Source organism: Chelonoidis abingdonii, chromosome 7 (assembly GCF_003597395.2).
Source record: "Chelonoidis abingdonii isolate Lonesome George chromosome 7, CheloAbing_2.0, whole genome shotgun sequence".
Taxonomy (NCBI): domain Eukaryota; kingdom Metazoa; phylum Chordata; order Testudines; family Testudinidae; genus Chelonoidis; species Chelonoidis abingdonii.
The window spans coordinates 65,529,104-65,536,412 of record NC_133775.1 but is presented as its reverse complement, the minus strand read 5'-3'; the positions used below and the strand labels follow the sequence as shown (position 1 = coordinate 65,536,412).

Here is a 7,309-nt window from a genome sequence, read left to right as displayed (position 1 = left end):
CTAATTCGAATTTATTCTATAGTGTAGACATAGCCCTAGATACTTTGCCCCCACAATGTGAGGTAGGGGATTGCCTCCACCTCTGGGTCATTGATGGAGATGCAGAGTAGCAGCACGCAGGAGTTCTAGCCAAGCGGAGCTTCTACTTTGATACGATAAGAGTCTGAGCACCAAGCAGTTGGAGGTCCATCTCCTGGCAGGAAGAACCTAAGAATCACTCAGACAAGCTGGTGCATACTCCCGCTTCAGTGATAAAGCAGGTTGTATTAACTTTTGGCCAGATTCTGCTACCCTTAATCACATCAAGTAGCACCTCGCTGCCTAGGCACTACTCTCAGAGTAAGGTGCTACTTGATGTGAGTAAGGATGGTAGAACTGGGATTTAAACAATACAGATCCTCATACCCAGGCAATGCTTATTCATTATGACAAATGGCAGGAGGTTCTATTGAAAAACAGCCAGGCCATGGGTAGCGCGGGTCAGAAATCGGAATTTCTGTTTCCTGGGAAAGTCTGGGATCTCAACATTTGTTATTTTTTACTACCGGGAACAAAATGTAGAGTTTCAAAATTTCCCATTAAACCAGATTTTTTAAAGAATTCCATTTGGGTCACGTGAAATGTTTTGTTTTAACAACATCAACTTCACTGGGGCAGCAGGTTTGTATAATTTTTGGTGGTGCCCAGTACAGGTCCAAGTCCCACCCCCTCACACACCTGCCTTGTAAGCCAATATACAGTAACTCCTCACTTAAAGTCATCCCAGTTAACGTTGTTCTGTTGTCACATTGCTGATCAATTAGAGAAGTGGTCCTCAAACTTTTTTTTCCGCAGACTACTTGAAAATTGCTGAGGATCTTGATGGACCATTTAATGATCTTTCCAAATGTTCTTTGTACCGTTAGCTAACTATTGTAAAGCATTTTGGATAAAAGTGCTATGTAAAAAAACCTGAATAATAATTAACTTTTTTTTTGTTCTACACATAAAAACACACAACTCATTTTAATATCAGTAGTCTTAACCTTTCTAATGTGATGGATATGCCCTCTCTCCCCCACTGCGGCAGCCCCCGAGTTGGGGCTGGGGGAGCAGAGGGGTCTCTCCTTCTCTCCCCCACCGCAGCAGCCCCCGAGCTGGGGTTAGGGGAGTGGGGGGGGTCTCTCCTTCTCTCCCCCATTGCAGCAGCCCCTGAGCTGGGGCTGGGAAGGAGCGGGGTCTCTCGCCTGCCACAGCAGCCACAGAGCTGAGGCTGGGAAGGAGGGCGTCTCTTCCCGGCAGCCGCAGCCCTAGAGCTGGGGAAAGTCACCTCTTTCTCTGGCTGCCGCAGCCCTGCAAGTCTCAAATTTCCCCCACCCCTGCTTATCACCTCACTGTCCCCTCCCACCTACCCCCTATTCCCCCCAAGGCCACCACCTGACCTTACATGTGCATCTTCTCCAGATTCCAGACACCTAATTAGTGGAGTCACGCCTGCACAGCTCTATTAATTAGGTGGGTGGCCCTTCATTCTCTTGTGTATGGCCATCCAGGCACGCACCTTAGAGGGAACTATCTGCAGACCACCTGCATGGAGCTCATGGACCACCAGTGGTCCATGGACCGCAGTTTGAGAACCTCTGAATTGGAGAGCATGCTTGTTTAAAGTTGTGCAATACTCCCTTATAACATTGTTTGGCAGCCGACTGCTTTGTCCACTGCTTGCAGAAAGAGCTGCTCACTGGAGCTAGCTGGTGGGGGCTTGGAATCAAGGTGGGGGCTTGGAACCAGCAGCCCCGCTATCAGCTCCCCGATCCCCTAAATTCCCTGTGCAGCAGCCATCCAGCAGGCTATCAGTTGCCGAGCAGTTCAGGTGTCCCTCCCCCTACTGCCATGTGTGCTCCTGACCTCTGCCTTGGAGCTGCTCCTGGGAGCCTCCTGCTTGCTGTGCCAGGGGGAGGGGGCGAAGAGGAGTGCTGATGTCAGGGTGTCCCCCTCCTCTGCTCCTGCACCCCATCTCTATAGAGCAGAGTATGTGTGTGTGTGTGTGTGTGAGCTGTACCCCATAATGCTTTATGGGAATATGACATAACTGGAATAGGGTTTTGTGCTGCCTGTTCCATGTAACATATCGCTGTAAAGGTTATGGTCTACTATATCTATTCATCCTATTTAAGAATATTGGCTGTATACTTGCTTGATTTCTAAGTAAGCTTTGTGAAGCATTTGGTCAGCTTCTTTAGGAAGGAATTCACAAGGTTAAGTACCCGATCAGGAAGCACTTGGGGGAACGTTGCATCTTGGAATGCTCCAATCCACATAAGAAGTCTTCCTGGAGACATACAAGATACCATGTGGACAATGGCTTCTGCCTGTAAAGACTGTGAGTCATGCATGGACATGTGACTTGCCCAGGTGACTCCAGAACTCCATCTTGGAGCTGGACTTTGCATAGGAGTGAGGAGGGGGTCTCCACCCACAAGAGAAAGTCTATTTAAACCCCTGGGAGACCCCTCCATTTTGTCTTCAGCTGGCTAAAGAGAGGAGCCTCTCCACCCCCCAGGATACTTGAAGGAAACTGGAACAAAGGACAGTAACTACAGGGGTGTGAGTGATTGCTGGACCCAGGCTAAAAGGAGATTAGTCTGTAAAAGGGAGCATTCTGGAACTGGTGAGGATCTTATCTGTATTCAGTTTGATTAGACATAGATTTGCGCATTTTATTTTATTTTGCTTGGTGACTTACTTTGTTCTGTCTGTTACTACTTGGAACCACTTAAATCCTACTTTCTGTATTTAATAAAATCACTTTTTACTTATTAACTCAGAGTATGTATTAATACCTGGGGGAGCAAACAACTGTGCATCTTTCTCTATCAGTATTATAGAGGGTGATCAATTTATGAGTTTACCCTGCATAAGCTTTACACACGAAAAAACTGATTTATTTTGATTTAGACCCCATTGGGAGTTGGGCATCTGAGTGCTAAAGGCGCGCACACTTCTGTGAGCTGCTTTCAGGTAAACCTGCAGCTTTGGGGCAAGTAATTCAGACCCTGGGTCTTTGCTGGAACAGACAGGAGTGTCTGGCTCAGCAAGACAGAGTGCTGGAGTCCTGAGCTGGCAGCAGGGCTGGCTTTAGGCCAATTCCCCCAATTCCCGGGAATCAGGCCCGCACCTTAGGCATCTTTTTAATTAAATTTTTTTTTTTTTACTCATCCGGCACCCGTGGTTGGGGGCGGGGTGTCCTGGTCTTTGGCGGTGCAGGGGGCTGTCCACTCCGGGTCTTTGGCAGCATTTCGGCAGCAGGGGGAGGTCCGCTCCTGGTCTTTGGCAGCATTTCAGTGGCAGGTGGTCCTTCAGTGCTGCGGAACACCCGGAGCGGACCCCCCTGCTGCCGAAGTGCCGCTGAAACCCCAGACCAGCGCCAGGCATTCAAATTGGGCCCCGCAGTTCATAAAGCCAGCCCTGGCTGACAGAGAAAACAGGAACAGAGGTAGTCTTGACACATCAGTTGGCAGCTCCCAGGGGGGTTTCTGTGATCCAACCCATCACAGGAGGACATGACAGAGTTCAGGAGTCAGACAGTGGGAGCTTGCTGGCAGCAGCAGCTGTCTCAACTTGCTGATCTACTTTAAAAGGTAATGTACTTAGAGTGGGGTCAGCGTACTTAAAGGGGCAATGTGTGTCTCTTTCTCACACACGAGATGTGTGTCTCTGTTACTCTCTGCCATGCTGTCTCCCGTCCCTCCGTTCGTGTTGCTCTGTAGAGTGTGAGGCTACATTAACAACAATGTGTTAACCCTTGAGGGCTCAGCAGAGTGCTAGTTCATCATTTAGCAGTAAGGCATTCCCTGGGAAATATCCCTCCCTCTGACTCCTCCACCTCAACCAAGCTTCACAATCATCATAGCTGTGTACAGTATCAAATTATTTGTTTAAAACTTATACGGTGTATACTTGTGTCTATATAAAAATATAGTCTTTTGTCTAGCAAAAAAAAAAGAAAATTCCCTGGAACCTAACTCCCCTATTTACATTAATTCTTATGGGGAAATTGGATTCGCTTAACATCATTTTGCTTAAAGTAGCATTTTCTAGGAACATAACTACAACATTAAGTGAGGAGTTACTGTATATTTTTTAAAATAATGTAAAAATGTGAGGGCTCTGGGCTGGGGTTGGGGATGAGGGGTTTGGGGTGTGGGAGGGGGCTCAGGGCCAGGGCAGAGGTTTGGGGTGCAGGGGTGAGGGCTCTGGGGTGGGGAGGGGCTGGGGATGAGGATTTTGGGGTTCAGGCAGGCCAGAGAGGAGGACCCCCAGCATTCTCCCTGCTGGCAGCAGCGAGCTCTGGGGGACAGCCCATCCTCTTCCCCCTTGCACCACTCTCACCTCGCACCACTGTCAGTGCACATGCTCCTAGAACCCCTCTGAGATCCAGGAAGCCCCCTCACCTCCCTTGTGGTGGGTGCTGGGAGGGGGGTTGCCATCACATGTGCACATCCTCCACTGTTGCTGCCACTCACTGTAGCCTCACTGGGGGTGGGGAGTGGGGCTGCCCTTGTCCAATGTGGGGCAGGAGTGGTGACTGTGGGTGAGGGGACCCCTGTGCTGGTGGAGGGTCCCACCGGAAAATGAAAGGGTCTGAGGTGGAAGGGCAGGCTCAGGCAGCAGCTGATGCTGAAAGCCAGCAGGGAGTCAACCTGGAGCTGCAGGAGAGAGGCAATGACAGGGGCCTAGGGGAGGTGCTCAGGGGCAGCAAGCGGCACGGGGGACACTCGGGGGAGGCGCGTGGGGGCAGCAGGCATGGCCAGGGGAGAGACCCAGATCCTGGATATTGCTGGAGCCTGGGCACCACAGGCCCATAGAACTCGCTGCCCCTGTAACCTTGGACAACCACAGGCAGGGCCGGCTTTAGGCCGATTCAGCCGATTCCTGGGAATCGGGCCCCGCGCCTAAGAGGGCCCCGCTCCTTAGGCACCTTTAAAATTTTTTTTTACTTATGCCAGCTGAGGTCTGCTCCGCAGTCTTCCATGGCCCCGCTCCCCTGACCAAAGCACCGCAGGGAGTGCGGCTGCCCCACAGGCCCGCTCTCCCAGCTGGAGCCCCACAGCCCCACTCTCCCGCCTGGAGCCCCGCGCCGAAGTGCGGCAAGCTGCCCCGCGGCCCCGGCTGGAGCCCCGCGCTGGAGCGCGGCAATCTGCCTTGCGGCCCCGGCTGGAGCCCCACGCCAGAGCGCAGCAAGCCCCGCAGCCCCGCTCTCCCGGCTGGAGCTCCAGGCCCTTTAAATAGCCCCCAAATCCCTGGGATAGCGGGGGGGGGGCGTCCGGGGGCTATTTAAAGGGCCGGGGCTCCAGCTGTCTCTGCCACCCCATCCTTTAAATAGCTGGCCGGAGCCCCGCAGCCCCCATGTATTCTCCAGGGCTCCTGCGGCTATTTAAAAGGTCCGGGGCTGGTCAAGCAGGGGAGCCCCGGGCCCTTTAAATAACCCCCAGAGCCCTGGGATAGCGGGAGGCTTGGGAGCTATTTAAAGGGCTGGTGCTCCAGCTGCCTCTGCTGCACCCCCTGCCCTGCCCCGCACAGCCCTGCCCCCCGCCTGCAGCAGCTCTGCACCCCCGTTGCCCACAGCAGCCCCTGCCAAACCCCTGCACTCAGCCTGTCTCCCAGCCAACCCCCTGCCACACACCCCTCTGTGGCCTGCTCAAAGCCAGCCAGCCCCCCCCACAGCCCTGCCCGCACCAGCCCTGCACACCTACTGCCCTGCCACACCCAGCCCGCACCCCCTGCCCTGTCTCAGCCAACCTGCTGCACCCCTGCCTGAAGCCAGACAGACTCCTCTGTCTCCAGCCCTCCCAACCCCTACTGCATCCCCCTGCGGCCCTGCCTGAAGCCTGCCCACCCCACACCCCCCTGTCTCCAGCCAGCCCTGCACCCCTTGCCCTGCCTGCAGCTAGACCCTACCTCCAGTCAGCCCCTGCCCTGCCTCCAGCCAACCCCATGTCCACTGCTGCCCTGTAGTTCTCAGGGCAGTAACTCTGCACACCTGCTTCAATGAGGGGGGCAGGGAGCAGCTGGGACCCATACATGTGCACACCCTAGGGAGTGGCAGGGACCTACACATGTGAAATGGCAGTCATTAATAAGCAATCAACAGCATATATGATGCAATGTACATAAAATATAATTGTATTATTTACATAGTTATGGAAAGTACATAATACATGGAAGAAATGAAAGGCTTTTTTTTTTTTACACTTTTTTTTTAAGTCATCCCTGCCAGGACCGCGCCGAAAATGTTCGAATTGGGCCCTGCACTTCCTAAAGCCGCCCCTGACCACAGGCCCATAGAACTCGCTGCCCCTGCAACCTTGGACAATTTAGTTCAGGTTCATATGATTTTTTAAATTATTTTATAATTTCTACTATAAATCAAAACAGTCGTTACTCTGTTCTGACCAAACCCTGCCTTGTGATTTTTATCCAAAATAAAATGTCACAGAAATCAACATGGTCCCTTGGGACGTTTTGATTCAAGCCACATTTCGAGACGGAACAAACACTCCATCGGAAACGCTTCCGCCAGCTCTGCTCCCAGGGCCAGCTGGCATCGGCCAGGCTAATTGGGGTGACCCTGGATATTTCGGATTTATCCGATCTCCTGCGAGGCGGACCAGAACAGATATCGGGGGCTTTGCTTTATACACAGTTATTAACACCCCTCCTCCAAATGTCCTGATTTTCCACACTCTCTATCTGGCCCCCTATCTCCGGCCCTGGTCCAGCCCCACGCTCTCGCATCCCTGGCAGCAGCGCGCTGTGCCCGGAGCGCTCCCCGGCCCGCAGGCTGGCGAGTCTCGCTGCAGAGCCGGCAGCGCGCAGCCAGCAGGGGGCACCGCCCGCGCGGTGACAGGCTCAGGCCCTGCCTACATGGCGGGGAGAGACTCGCTCCCCCGCAGACAGGAAGCGGCTTCCCAGCGGCCCAGGCCCAGGTACTGAACCCCGGTTAATTCCCTCCCCTGCCCTCTGCCCAGCCGCGCTTCCCGCTCGCGTTTGCAGCGGGGCTGCCCCGTGCCCGGGGGGTGGGGGGGGCACAGAGCGGGGCCTCCTCGCCCCGGGGCGCTGCTGGCAGCAAAGTCGGCGGCTCGGGGCAGCAGGAGCGAGGAGCCCAGCACGGCCTCCTGCGGGGCCCGCTCCAGCTCAAGGGAGCCGGGGAAGGGAAGCGGCAGTGTCGGGTCCCAGCGCCGCCTGCTGCCCGAGCTCGGCCGGAGGCGCGCTGCGTCTCTGCCCCGCGTGTCTGACCTGTGGACCCCCCGCCCCGCCTGCACCCCCC

At 54.3% G+C, this 7,309-nt stretch overlaps 1 protein-coding gene across 1 annotated transcript in view; it reads left to right on the top strand.

The window, feature by feature from the left end:
• The first annotated feature begins 6,883 nt into the window (after positions 1–6,883).
• PIGC (phosphatidylinositol glycan anchor biosynthesis class C) overlaps positions 6,884–7,309 on the top strand; it is a 6,974-nt gene continuing 6,548 nt past the window's right edge. The window contains exon 1 of the mRNA XM_032775898.2: positions 6,884–6,968. The gene's annotated coding sequence lies outside the window, so the exon portion shown is untranslated. The remainder of the gene's footprint in view (positions 6,969–7,309) is intronic.